Genomic DNA, 15349 nt, shown 5'->3' on the forward strand with positions numbered 1-15349 from the left:
CACTTGGAAGTTTAAGGTACAATTTGAGGGGGATTTTTTAAATTTTTTTTTTGTTCTTTGTGAATACTGGTACCTCATTCTTGAGGATTTTTCAATTTTTTTATTCAGAAAATGTATGGTAGTGTGCAATTATTCCAGGATACTTAGAATACTCCCTGTGGTAATACAGCTAATAATCTTGGAAGAGGTAATCAGCAAAGTTTAGTGCTACTTGCAGAATGGGTGGACCTATGCAAATTTTAAATACTACTCACAGCTTGTGTGTGCTCTCTCAGAATTTCATTAATAAAGGCAGACAATATCTGAGCAACAAGACAAATACTACTGCTCAGAAAATGTAGCACGTATCTTAGGTAGCTCAAGAAAAAAGAAGCGCTTAAATAGCACTTTACAGTTTCAAATCACCTTGCTGGTGGCCACAGCACCAGTGTATGGTGGTCCTGAACTCACAGCCTGGACTACCAGCCTACCTTACAGTGATGGCATCAAGACATCTGCCTGGGACTACCCCATCACTGACTAAATGATTTATTCACCACATTTGGGAGAGGAAGAAGTGATGCTTAAGAGGAACCCAAAGTAATTCGTGCCAATAAACAAGTCAGCATGTTTGCAGCTTTGTTTCAGAAATGTTTGTCTGTGGCTCACACAGAGTTACTCATCCCTGGGTATCAATAACTTGGTTATACAAAGTAACAATCTGTTTTCGAGCTTCCAAAGAGACACAGTGTGTCACCTGCATGTAAACTCCTTTGTGTTATGCACTGAAAGTCAAAAAAAACATGGAAATGTGATTCTCAAAGCACCATTATCTCAAGGAATGCCAACATCTCTTAGGTTACCCCAAAAAAATACAATATAGTCTTGCTTTTATGATTGGGGTTTTTTTTGTGTGTGTCAAACAGAAGAAAACCTGTTAACGGTGATAAAGTAATACACTTGTAAGCTTAAAAGCAAAATACAAAGTGCCAACACCTCCTCTCCCCTCCCTCCCAAGAAAAAAAACCCTAACCCATGCTCTGATTTTCTTGTCTGTTTTTCCTTGTCACTGTTCTGGTTTGCATCCCCATCAGTTTAATGCTTTCTCAACCAGCACACCACCACCATTTTTGCTGTCAACCTGCTAAACAGTTGTGCCATTAAATCTGAACTAGTTGGCTTTCAAGCAGTTCTCCCTTTGCCCTTTGTCTGAGTGCAGAGGGCAAAAGAATGGAGGGATCATAAAGGCCTCTTGTCCCCCTTATCTTATGTTCTTGTTTGCAGTGAGCAACCAAAAATAAATACGTCTGGATGTGAAACAATGGTGAGGCAGCATCAGAAAAATCTGTTGGAATTTCAAATAAAACATGAGAGTTCATGTAAGTAGAAGCATTGAAGATTGGTGAGCACTGCAGAAAAAAAGAAAAAAGAAAAAAAAAAAAAGCAGAATAGAAAGTTTTTCCTTGCTAGAGCTCACGTGACACAAGCTGCTTTGGGATCATGGAGAGCATACTTGGAGCTCCCAGCTCCAAACTGCTCCTTGTTAGGGGAAGTCGTCTTTTATGAAAGAGATTTAATTTCAGCCATCTTCAAACAAATTGAAAAATAACCAGGAGGTAAGTGAAAGATTCATTTAATAATCTTAACAAGACAGAGCCTAGAGCATCTGAAGGCCTTTAACAAGTGCTAATGATTATACCTGAGAAAATATCTGGTTCTCATTCAGAATTATTAATTTAGATGCAGGAGGGAGAATAAGAATTTCTACCAATTTTAATGTGGGAATTAATAAAATAAAAGTTAAAAAAAAAGAGAAATGAAACTGAATAAAGTAACTATTGCCAAAAAAACCCTTACAGATGCCAATATTTTCTAGTTCTTCAAGACCTGAGATACTTTGTCTTCTATGTATTTTTCAAGAAAGAAAGGTACCTTTTCTATTGTCCTGCACACAGTTTATTGATACATTCCAACACTTTCCAATAATATTCCCAGAACAGTTTTTCCTTCTGGTCTTGAAAAACACATGTGTAGAGTCCCAGATCTTTGTCATGTCAGGGAAAAGACCTAGATGAGATCTGAATCAAATATAGTCTATAGTATTAAGTATAACCTAAAAAACCTATTTTATGGTCATAGAGATATAATTACTGTGATAAAATCAGCTTCCAACCTAAAGTCAGACAATCCCTACTTCATCCAAAGGACCAGAGAAGCAAAGCAATCTGGTTACACAAATGAATCAAACCATGGCTTGCTTGTGGTGGGTCTTCTCCCTTCCATTTCTCAGGTCAGGGTACTTGGATCATCTTGATGTGTGGCACTTTGTTGTTGTTCTTGTTTGTTATAGTTATGTCACTGTTGAGATAAGATGAAATCATGCATTCCTTTGTCACTATCTTTTCAGTTGTGGGAATTGAGCACTGATAATTTATTTTTTTTTTTTTTTTACTTTTACAGAGGTCCAGTGTTCATGAGTCTGTGGGCTCCAGTAGCAAAGTCAGAGCTGCTACAACAGCTTTACCATTTAAAGAAGGGAGCCTTCAACAGAACTAAAAATGATCTGACCATGATACACTGTAAGATGTTACTGAGTTTTCAACAAACTACTACTATGAGGCTGCCTTTCAGTGTTAGGTTTCATCCCAACTTTTCAGGCTTTACAAATATTCTGTATTTTACATTATTTTCCTCAAACGTATTAGTTTGTACTTTTCCTATTTGAAGCTGATTTTGTAATTTTCTGCCTGATTCCTTAATCTCACTCAGTCCCATTTGTATTATGCCTTCGTGCTCTCTGGTGTTCACCTCGAGTTCTAATTTATTCTCACCTGCATATTTCACTAACGTATTTTTTACTCCAACACCTGCATTATTAATAAAGATGTTAAACTAAATGAATCTCTACAGAATGCTATTAAATATTACCCCCTACACTCCAAATCTAATACTTTGAGCCTTTATTTTACAGTCAGCTCTCAGTCCTTGTGACAATGCTCTTCTGAAAGTCACTGGGAAACAATTTTCAGTACAATTCCGCAAGTTATCATATCAAGCACTTTACTAGACTCCAGCCATACGTATTGCATTTCTTTTATCCATAAATAGGTATTATGTCAAAAAAAAAAAAAAAGAAGAAGTGGCAAAATACGTTTTTAGGAAATAGCTGCTGTACTTCGTTACTTGATGACTGGGTTTGGGACGGGGGAAAGAATGATCTTTTTGCACCGTGATTTATAGAGCGCTGTTTTTAGCTGTACCCAGGATCTTTTAAATTCTCTTGGCATCAGGATCCATTTCTTGCTGCCTGTAGTGTTTAGCACTAACCCCTTGTTGTCAGGACAGAAGAGCAGGCAAAAGGCTCCTTCACACCAACCCTTCTGCTGAACTACAGCGAAGCTACAAGTGGCTCTGCTGAGATGCTGCAACCGAGTGCTCTGTGACACATCTCCCAGAGACAATTAAGTCACCTTTGTGCTGTTTGGAAGTGCTCCCGACTCAAACTTCCAACTGCAGTGCCTGGGGAGGCAGCAGGACCTGCTGCTTTTGTGCTGTTTTCATTTTGCTCTCTCTGACTCCGCTTTTAATGCACTTTCTATTCTATTCTATGTTAAATTGTTTCCCTCCCTGGTAATTTTCTCCCAGCTACTTGTGTTCTACTCTAATTACTAGGTGCAATTAGAATAATTCTACTTCTTTCTACAGATTCTGCAGTTTGACAGTGGAATCTGATTTGGACCAAATTCAGCTGTGGTTTTCTCTCTAGCAAACTGTGTTTGCTTTGAGAAGGTAAATTGGATACCTGTTGGATATGCCTAACTGTTTAAAGCAACAGTCAGCAGCAAAACAATATTGTAATCATTCATTAGGAATTAATACAGTGACTAGAAGGGAAAAATCACTTTTTCGTGTTCTCCACTTTAGATTTGTGCAAAGATTGCACCAAGAATAACCAAAGGAGTCCAGCCACAAACAAGATCAAATTAGGGCTTGTCTCATAGAAGCAAAGGGTAGGAGAATAAAACTATTTGCTTTAGAATGACTGTTGGAATAGCTGCCCTTAAGTCTTACTAAAAAATTCAGTTCCAAATAGTGTATTTTGACATCCAAGCTGTGTGTCCCAGTGTTTCAAACCATACACTAGATAAATTATTAAACCTGTGTGGGCTGCTTATTTCCATCTCAAATAAAATACAAATCAAATATGACATTTAAAACTTTTCTATAATGTCTATAAAGAGCGCTAAGAAGAGCATAGCCTTGTAAAAGAGGCTTATTCAGTGCTTATAAGACTGACCTGTCAGTAGTGGAAGTCATTAGAAATACAGATCTTCCATATGATGATTCGGGAGAATATTTGTGGCTTAAAATGGTGAAAGGTTAACACTGATGATAAAGCTAATGTTTGTGTCATTTCTCCTGACATTTTTTTTCCAAATCCCTTTGGCCAGTGAAGTCACTTGTGACACAGCCCCTCTTTAAGCTGCCCTTCAGGTGTTTAGTTTGCTTACATTCGTGTTAGACCATGTGGATTTTGGTATGCTGTGGTTTTTAGTAAGGTAAAGACAAGCTGGCTCCTCTGCTCCTTTCTGTAACAGAAAAGTACAATATCTGGTGGGAGTTCTGTCAGTGTTTTCAGGTCTTTTTATCTAATGAAAGTTAATTTGCAATAAAACAGGCCCTGAGTTTCCCTAGTTTGAGATTCATCCTGTTTAAGAAAAGATTGTGAATAAGTCATGGGTGAGCTCTCCTAGACACTGATGGGCACATTTGCTATGTGTGTTGTGATTATATATTTAGAAGTTACTAAGAATGTCCAGAGCTCAGCAAGTACAGTAAGAGGTAAGATTCACTAGCTCATCAGAGCAGGGAAAATGAAGACTAAAGAGTAAACTCATGCCATACTAACTCAGATATTTTAAATGCTCTCTGGATAAAATTCTTCTGACACTGGAAATCAGGGCAGTTCAACACTTTGTTTAGGTATATAGAGACAAGTGCCTAAAATATATATATGGTTGTTACAGTGCCATAACTTTTATTTTACAATGAACATAAATTGACTATTTTAACCTCACTGATGTTTTAAAACTTATAAACCTTATGATTCTTATGTATAGAATTAGAACAAGCTCTATTTGTAGAATTCAGCGAAACTAAGCTATGTCATTAACTGTTATCAACATTGAGATTTATGATAGTTTGGGAGTTTCATGAGGTTTATAACGGTTGTTTTAAAGTAATCAAATTTAGAAAGCCACAACAAGGGAGCTGAATATACGGAGGTAAGGACAAAATGTTTGCCTGAGTGTTTCCTTCCTGGGTGTTCAGTTTGGTTGCCCCAGTTGGACTATCTGAAGTAAGTTAAAATTTTCCGTGTTCCAACACAAGTGCTTTCACCATGTCCCTGAATGAAATATAAATCACCCCAGACCATGTAACAGATGAGTTATTGGTTCCCCCTTCATGAAAAACTAGGTAAGTAGACAGCTGTAAGCAGAGGCTGAAATTTCCAAGATTGTTTCAAAAAATAGCTCTAAATGCTAAACTTGTAGTAAATGTTTCATGCAGGTACATAAAATACATGGTGAAGTTCTCATCTAAAATTACAGTTTATTATTGTGTTGCTGGAGGAAAATGTAAAAACTTTGAGAGCAGATGAAAATGGACAGGGACATTATCTATTAAATCTTTGTAGCACGGCTGGTCAAAAGTATTTAATTGAAAGAAAATTCCAAGAGAAAATTAGTTTTCACTAAATTTTCTGGGGTCCTAGATTGCTGTTTTGCTGTCTTTCAATCAAAGGATTAGCATTAAAAAAAAACCCAAAACCAAAAACCCCAAACAAAATATCCAGAAGACAATTTCTCCCCTCCCCTCCTTTTGCTTAGTAACATACAGAGACAATAAACAATTAGTTGATGAAATTTTGGCATATGGTAATATTTTTTTCCTGTAGTTTTCTTAGAGCTACTGTTTTGTTTAGTTTTTTGACTAAATATAGTTTTTAATCAATTCTGGGTTATTACTGCTAAAAAAAAAAAAAATTTAGGAAAATTTTTTCTCCAGTCTTTACCATTTATCTGCAAACCTAGTGGTATGGAAAAAAACTTCTTTTGCAAAAAATTCACCAAGCCCATGATGAATAAAATAAGAAATTAATTATATTAGATTTCAGCACAGAAGAACACAGTTCAGATACTGTGAAGATTTTGATGATAAAGATATAGAAAGCAACAGAATAAATTGCTGGGGAAAACTGTAGCTGCCATCATGGGACACCTTCATTAATAGGTTCGATAAACATCAGCCAGGAATGACAAAGATAAAATTGACTTTGTGGGAGGCAAAATGCCAAACTAGACTTCTTGAGGTACTTTACAGCCTTACTTTTCCATGATTCTATCCCTGTTGGTGTCGATGTGTCATGAGTAGTTTCACAGCTGTCAGTGGGACATCTTGGAAATGCTAACTTCTTGTGAAAGACTCTCTGTGGTCAGAATATTTACAGTCTGCCACAATCAAAAAGATGAAAAAGTCTATATTTTAGTAGCGCTCTGATTTCTGCTTTTTGAGTTGTTCACCATCTGTTCTTTAGTATAAGTTTTTCCACTTGTATTTTATAGCATGAAGAGATAAATGTTTCTTACTGGGTATGGGAAAAGGTCACATTCTTTGGAAAATTAATTTTGCTTCTAAAGCTGCATTTTTATATAAAAAGAATATCCAGCAGAAGGTAAGTGTAAACAAATACATTCACAATCATTAAATAGTCCATTTTGAAAAATTTTAAATGAAATTTAGAGAGCTTTGAGGTTTGTCGGGATTTCTGTGTTTCAGTTTCCTTTTAATTTGCTAGTAACTAGGGAGCTAAGCAACAAAAACCTTAGAGGAACAAAAGAGTTATCCAGAATCCTTGAAGCATGGGAGGTAGTTCTTCACCAGGAAGTGCAGAAGCCTGGAAGATGTTACCTTATCTACCCTAGAGAGCCCGCACTGCATCTGGGACTCCCATGGGGTTTTAGCTCCAGATTCTCAAGCCTTGTGACAAGAAACATCGAAGTTCCTAGTCCTAGGACAGTCTACAAAGGTGGGACTGTGTTTGAGACACAGATCAGGAAAACTTGGAATGTCAGACTTTGAGATACGGGACTCCAGAAACAGAAGCTTGGGAGTCCTCAGAGCCACCTAATTGTCCGAGTCACATTCTCCACTGATCTGGTGTGGTGAGAATGGGCTGCTGGAACCACCCCCTGTTTGCCTCTTATCACAGGTTTGTGGGCCTGTTTTCTTAGTTTTCATAATTTCACATTTTTCGGTCAAAGTCTGCTTTTATTTGGAAAACAGGCAAACAGGTTTGTGTCTGATGTTTGAAAGCACGGATGGAAATCTTCTAAAAGTTTATAAGGAAAATCAAAGCTGAAAAAAACCTCCCCACAAGCTAAAACTGACATCTATTTGCCTACAAAATCGAACTTATTTCATATACCAGGCCTGCTTCATATTTCTGCCAATTTTTATGGGCTTGCAGTTACATGTTTCTGGGCATTTTCAAATTTTGCTTCTCTGTTGCTGTATGGAAAATCCATGCCAGCAACACATGAATTGACTAACAAACCGAGTGTGTGTTGGAAACAGTTTTTTCATCAATACACAGTGTACTGCCAAATGTAAAAATGTCAAACAAATGGAAAAAGATAGTAAAGAATTATTGTTTTATGTCCTGTAGTTAGTGTAGTTTCAGTTGTTCCTTTCAGTTGTTGCAGGTAAACCGTTTTCGGGCAGAATTTATTTTAATTCACAGCCTTTTTTCAATATTACATGAATTTTAACCCAGCGAAAATTACACAGTTAACTTCAAATTATAAACAGCCAAAGTGAATTCACTAAAGAGTAAATTGACTAATTTTTTTTAGACCTGGTATTTTCTTCATACTTGGGTTGTCGTCGTTGTTAGGATGTTTTCATTGCGTTGTCAAAGAATGACATGAATATAAAGTGCTTAAATATTTATGATGTTGTGTTTATCTTAGTTATTACTATTGCATAAGAATAAGAACCTAGTCCCCTGTATTTTGATAAAAGCAGAACCCTGCCTATTCTGAGCAAGGAAGGAATTTCTTGGATGGGAGACTATGTGGAAACTCATTCAAAAACAAAAAGGGAAGGAGATAGTGAAAGGTCACGAAACAAAAGATAAATTGCCTGTACTTAAAACAGAGAAAAGGAATCTGAAAGTCCTCTATCCAGCTGTATTCTGGCATTAAATTAAGTCTGACTTACAGGTTTATTTTCAGTTCTTGCTTTACAGAAATAGTTATTTTCTTCTTCGCTGTATACTCAGAAGAGGATCTTCATTTCCTTCTCTTCTTTCAGTCTGAAGCTCAGTGACTGTGACTGCTAATTTTGACTACCTTGACACATTCCAACTGATTTTTTTTTACCAGCCTTAGCTATCATGGCACACCTGAGACATCAGATTTTAAACTCTATGTATCCTACAAGACAAATTTAGGGTCTGTGATTCAGATTTTTTCTATGTACCCAAATTCGCATCTATTTTTACTCTGTTGGGATGACTTTTGAATGGTGTGCTCAGTTTGATTTTTGGTGAGTTTATCTGTCTCAACATCCTTACAGGATGCTTTGCATAATGCAAATTCTGTTTACTTGTTCTCAGATTACAGCTACTGTTCTCATATATGGGGTTCTCACATGCTGATTCCCTTTTGTCCTACAGCTCGGTGTCCTAGCCATGAAATTTTGTTCTTCACTTAGATATTTTTTACCCTAATTTCTGTTTCTTCTCAATGCTTTATGGTACTTATCTACTGATTTATCCTCTAATGATTTCTTCTTACAGACCTTCTCAAGGAGTGTCTACACTGTAACCCTGTAATCCCATATATGCTTTTTGACACACCTATGTAGTTTGAATACACAGTACTATTATTATTGCTTTTTTCTGCTTTGATTCTATAGACTTGCTTGTACAAATGGGGAAGGAAAGAGAGATGAAATTACTTAAAAAGCACTGAATTTGTAAACAAGTTCAACCAAATTCTTAATTTTTTTTTTTAACTGTACAAATGCTGTGGGGGTGGACATGTCCTCTTTGATGGACAGGCAATAGTTCTAGAGACTTTCCAAAGGAAGGACCCAGCTCATACATGTCAGTGCACAAACAGCTGGGATGTGTTAATGTGGGTACAAGTTTGTTATTCAGTATTTGTGTTTAGACTTGTAGTGCCTGAGGCTGAATGTGCTCCAGAGAGATGTCTATCCCATTATCCCAGCACCACTCTCACCCCTGTCATTCCCAGGATCACTTTCATCAAATTCGTAGTGTTGTACAAATCCTTGTAATCATTCAATAACTAAATCATTGCTCAAATATTTCAGCCAAACCACTTTATTTACTCTAGTGGTGACAATGTTTTAGGTCTGTTTTTTTTCACTGGAGGTTCCACCTCACCGATCCCACCTGAGCAGTCTCACCTATGAGGATGTTCTTCTGGCTGGAATATGTAGGTGAGTATGGGTCAGGATGAAAGCAGGTTTTTCTTGAAATTAGTTGCTATTCATTGTAGAAATAGACTTCTTCAAACCCTAGGACCCATTTTGTTATTTTTCTCCAGCTGGCTGATAGTGTGATGATAGTCCTCTCCCTGCCTTTTTATGTCATTCCTCCAAGGAGTGCTTTACAGTGGAATTACATCCAAGAGCAACAAGGGGGGATGGCTTTAAGCTGAAGTAGGATGGGTTTAGATTAGATACTAGGAAAATATTCTTTGCTGGGAGGGTCGTGAGGCACTGGAACAGATTGCCCAGAAAAGCTGTGAATGCTCCATCCCTGGAAGTGTTCAAGGCCACGTTCAAGGCCTTGTGTAAGGTGTACATGCTTGTGGCAGGGAGTTGGAACAAGATGATCTTTAAGGTCCCTTAAAACTCAAACCATTCTAGGATTCAGCAAATAAACATTTGAGTTTAGAGGAGATAAACAAAAGAAAAACTTTGTTTTTGCAATTTTGCAAGGTAATAGATTTGGAAGATACTTAGAGCATATCCTTCTTATACCTGCTAAGCGTTCTAGTTGCTTCATTATTGGGATAAACAATATGCCATCTCTCTGTGAACACAGGCAGAATTTATGAAGTATTTCTCATTAAAGACTTGCAAAATAACCACAGAGATGCAGTTTCGAGAACAAGGCTGGCTTGGGTCACCACAGGAGAGATTCACAGATATTAGTCATTCTGCCAATGTTCACAACTTTGCTCAATTTATTGATTCTGTGCTGAAGCGGGGGGGAAAGGCCAATCCATCTGCTTTTCATGATGAAAATCAAAGAACAACATGAAAAAAAACCCCTCACTTCGTTTTTTTCTCACGAGATCCGTGACAAGCCTTTCTTCACCAGTGCCTTTAATGACGAAAACCTCCAATATGATTTGACGGCTCTGAGCCGAGCTAATTACACAGTCTGAGATCTTAGGTTTCCATAAGTCAACATTCAGAACAACTTAGAATATATTTGAACAATGTAGACGTAAAGGTCAGGTTACAATATTAATTCTTTCTAGCTAGGTCCAATATATTAAAATATATTTCTCTTTCTGTTTGAAAAGTTGGAGCATTCAAATGCAACCAAGATACTTCTGTCAATTTTCCATTTACACCAAATGAGCAAAGAGGCAGCTTTGTGCTGTGAACACTTTCTTGCATTTTAATGATGTGAATTTCTTTCTGTCAGACGTAAGAAATTCAGAGAAGTGACCTCTCAGCAGCTTCTTTAAGTGGTGCTGAGTAATACATAATTTATCTGTAAGAATAAGGACTTGTAGTCACTCAGCATAGGAATTTAATAAATAATATGTCAGAATACTTCTATAGTGCGTCATCATATCTGCTCTCAATGCACAAACTGATGTTTTATATTGAATTCTAAATTTAGGAAGTATTATTTTCCCTTCTTTTCATAAAACTTTGGTCATTTCTTTGTGGGTTAGGTGGTGGTAAATTCAAATTCTTCTGTTATGGAACTGAATGCAGTCTGGGATAGTGTATGACAACACAGGTAACCACTTCTGTAAATATGTTACACCAACTGTCATTTTTTCACCCACCTCTGAAGAATAATATCTTTATTGTTCTGCACGTTCCTGTTCTGTTTGACTGCATGGGTGAATTTCCTGAGGTTGTTTGTCAGTTTTAGTACAAAGTAAATGTTGCTTAGATGCTCCAAATTGATTATGTTCACCCTCAGGCAATTTCACAATAACCTATTGCAGATTAAAATCACAAAATGCTATGTCACCTCCAGTCCTTATTAAGATAATTGACCCTCTTACTGAATTAATAATCTACAACCTGGTTGCTTAAATACGTTTGCTACTAAATAGTTGTCCTAAAGTCTAAATAGTAACATATTTTGGTGAGGTAATTATTCTTGTTTGTCTTCTTATTCAGTTAAACATCCTGGATTGACAAGAGCAATAAAATCCATCAGAAAACCTGTGGAAGGCCCAATATTTGCTAAGGATATTTTTCATAATTTCCAAGTTAATTTATTAATTATTAGTCTCCTATTCAAAAGAAAAATTACAGGTGAAAATCCAAGTTATTCAAACTCAGAATTATCAATGCATATATAATTTGACATTATAAATTTATTGGCTCTGAAACAAAGCCTTTTCTGTGATAGGATAACTTCTATATTTTCTCACAGTGTGGGTTTACTTGAATTTTTAAATTAGTAGGAAATTATTTAAATATGAATTAAAATGAATCTGCTCTTGAATAATTTGTTATTTCTCATAGAGATAATGAGCTGCAGAAAGCTTTGGATTTCTATCAGTGTGGAGATACAAGCACACATTCTAACTAGATTTATGGGAAATAGATTTATTTTGCTTTTATATTACCTACCCTTTACTGTCTTCCCAGATGAGTGCTGATGAAATGAACAGGCAGGAGCACAGATAAGAATTTTTTTTCCCCTCGGTAAAGCAACCATTATGCATCTGGTTGTCTCTTTCTGTACCCCATTGTTGCCTCCTCATATTCCCTTTCTCCCCACTTCACTTTTTTATGCTTCTCCTTGTTCTAGAAATTCAAGTATTTCCTACAGATATGGCAGACAAATGGTCTGGCTCATAAAGCTTATTCAAAAATATGATCTCCTTTAATTCTTAGCTTTTTTTCTTTTCTCCTAGTGTATGGGGAGTTATTGTTATTTAAAGCAATCACAAACATGTATCCATAGCTTCTGGTTCATAATAAAGTAAATGGAGGGAAAGGAATCCTGCTACCGTGAGCAAACTCTGATCAAGTTCTAACCTGGGTGAGGGACCATCAAGGAGTTCTGTAAGACAAAACATCTACTCTCTTCACTCCTTAAATAGTTCATTGCAAATGTAGCTGGTCTGATATGGTGAGTAAAGGGAGTTTTGTGTACTTTGTACTCAAGAGCTTATTTACATAAGTAGCCCATGGGGAGTCAGGCTATTGCCATGAGGAAAGTTGCTGAAATTTGAACTTCAGGTTTTGCAGCCGTTATAAGGTGTACATATAAAAAATATATGTAACATCTAAACAGGAAAAGTTTACAACAAAAATCTTGTACACGGAAATTTCTTCTTGGCTGTGTTTTTGCATTACTGATGCAGCATCATTCCTTTTTAAGTCAGAGGATGACACTATATGCTAGAAATTTCGTACCCTGACCTATTGGATAACTGGGCATATCAATCAATGCTGACTGTGCCTTTCATTTCACTGTATTACCTGGATCAAAACCCTTGGAGGTCAACATGCACATCTGCTATTCTAGACCTACTTAGCAGTCCTGTCAACACACTTTTTCAGACTTCTTTTACAATGATACTGTACCTTGGTAACAACTTCTTGCACCAGACAGCTGCACAGAGAAATAGACAATAAAAAAAGCCAATCAAAATACTATATAAAATATCCTCAAAATGGCCAAAGGCATTGAAAGAGCTAAAATTTATTCTCTCAGCAGCCAACTGGTGAGTGAGTCCAGTATACTAGTAAAATTTCTTTATCCTTCCTGACTTTAAAGTACTTAACCTTTTTCAGGAACTATGCTTGAGAACATGTTACTTTCTCAAGCTCCACCAGTGGTACTAAATTTAGCCTTCTCTGTTTGTTCAAAACAGCAGCCCAGAAAACAAACAGTGACCATAAAATGCATAGATCAACAGATCTGAAAAAAAAGTTCCCCATATTGATTTCCATATTCGCCTAAGTGAACAGTTATCTCCTACAACCTTGAAAAAGTCACACATTAAAAAGCATTGTCCACATAAAGCGTTTAGCTGCCTGAAATACGCGCTGGAAACATTTTGGTTGTTTTCTGAAGCCCAGTTAGCAGGCAGAATTATGTCTTGCAAAAATAGAGAGCTTTTCAAATAGAATTTGCTATTAAATCATAGTTACTGTGGGAAACAGGTCCAAAATTTATTGTTCCATTGTAATCAATAGCAAAGCTTTCCTTTACTAAAGACCATTTGATTGCATTAAATTGATGCCTTTTTTTTCCCCCCGAGGTATTGCTTGCTTTTCCACATCCATATATCTGATGTAAGTTTTTCACCCCAAAAATAGTTCTGTGTCTTTATGGAGAAGAAGGAACTACAGTCTGTGTTATCCCTCATCATTTAGAACTTTGGAAAGATAAATCTTTGGTAAAATAAGCAGGTGGATCTGCTAATCTCCTGGTTGATTCTTAACGAAATATTCTGGTGATATTTCTTCCCTGTAAATAGTTATTTCTCAGAATATTGTAAAATCATTCCTACACCTCTCAGCATTTACTGTAATGCATCCAGAGGTATTTTTAATTTTTATGTTGCTGTTCATTTTTTTTTTTAACTTTGAAGTTGTCTTTTGACTGTAATGAAATTCTCTGAGGCTTAGGAAGTTATAGTGGTTTTGAAAAACAGTAGTAAGTTCTTTGCCATTCTCATTCTTACCAACCATTAAAGTTCTATATGTCTCAGGATTGATCCCATTGACAATTACGTCGTGACTGTCATTCTTTCCACAAAAATGCTTTATACAGAGAGAGAATAAGAAATCCACACAGTTAAAAAAAAAAAAAAAAAGGCAGCAGAAATAATGTATTATTTCAGTCTCTGTCCATTTTTATCTGTTTTCCTCGGGGTCCCTCTTTTTATCATGTAAAATAATAATTTGAGCCTGCAAACTAAAAGGTTAAAAGTTTATGCTGCAAGGGAAGACAACTGCTGGAGAGGTAACTATTATTGTGCTTATTTTGCATAGAGGTGAGCAAAAGATAAACCTGTTTAATGTCTTGCCTGAGATGTTTTGTAGCGGGATCACTTCTACACCAGAGTGAGAGAGCTGAAGGGCAGATCCATGCCATGCTTGCTTTATTTCAACTGTAAGCTTCTAGCAGCTGAGGTACCTTCAGTCCTCCTGATCCTACCTATGGATTCACAAGCCACACATACTCTGTCCGTAGCCACATTCCTTGCATTAGACCACCAGTCATATAATTGTGGGATAAAACAGTTTTAACACTCTGATCACACAGAATATTAATCAAGCAGAATGAATAAATGTATATATAATGATATATATATCACAGCTAGAAGGAGTTAAGGATGCAGCTTTATTCATCACAGATTAATTCCAGGATTAAGCAAGCCATGCCTTGCACAGCATATGACTGGTAGGTTTTTAAGATAAAATGTGAATTATTCACTAAATTCCTCATGGACAAAAACAAACGTGGGTCAATCACAGCCTTTATAAAAAACAGCTGGTATCCCATTTGTCTAAGTGCTGTAAACCAAGCTGACAAAACTTTGTCTACCCTGTCTGGCACAGCACACTTTTTATTCCATAGGTATTGCTGGCTGAGAGGTACCTGCTGGAATGTGGGTTTTAATGTGGTTTCTAACACCTTTTAACAACTGTTTGGTGAACTGATCTAGTTCATGACACTGAATGGACTATGCCTGGCAGAATGGGTCTCAGCATTTTGGGTGGCCCATAGGTTTCTGTGTGAAGTTTTGATCTACAGAGCGTCCAGGAACTCTTAGAGAGGATCCTCAGAAGCACTCAAATTTCTTTCTATCCAACTGCACCTTTTTAGAGCTTGTAACACTTTGAAGTAACAGTATGAATCACACACCAAGTTATTTTCTTCTTGTGTCATTTTCATTGTTTCCAGTTGGAGAACAAAAGAAAAACGGATGTTGTTAAAGTAGTGTTAATAATTCTTAACTGCAGGGTACTGAGTACTGGCAATTCTTTCTCTGAAACAGCAGGCAGGTTATTTATTAATAAAATAATGTCTAATTCGAACACTACTTACAAG

The sequence above is a fragment of the Chiroxiphia lanceolata genome, chromosome 2 (assembly GCF_009829145.1).
Source record: "Chiroxiphia lanceolata isolate bChiLan1 chromosome 2, bChiLan1.pri, whole genome shotgun sequence".
Lineage (NCBI taxonomy): Eukaryota > Metazoa > Chordata > Aves > Passeriformes > Pipridae > Chiroxiphia > Chiroxiphia lanceolata.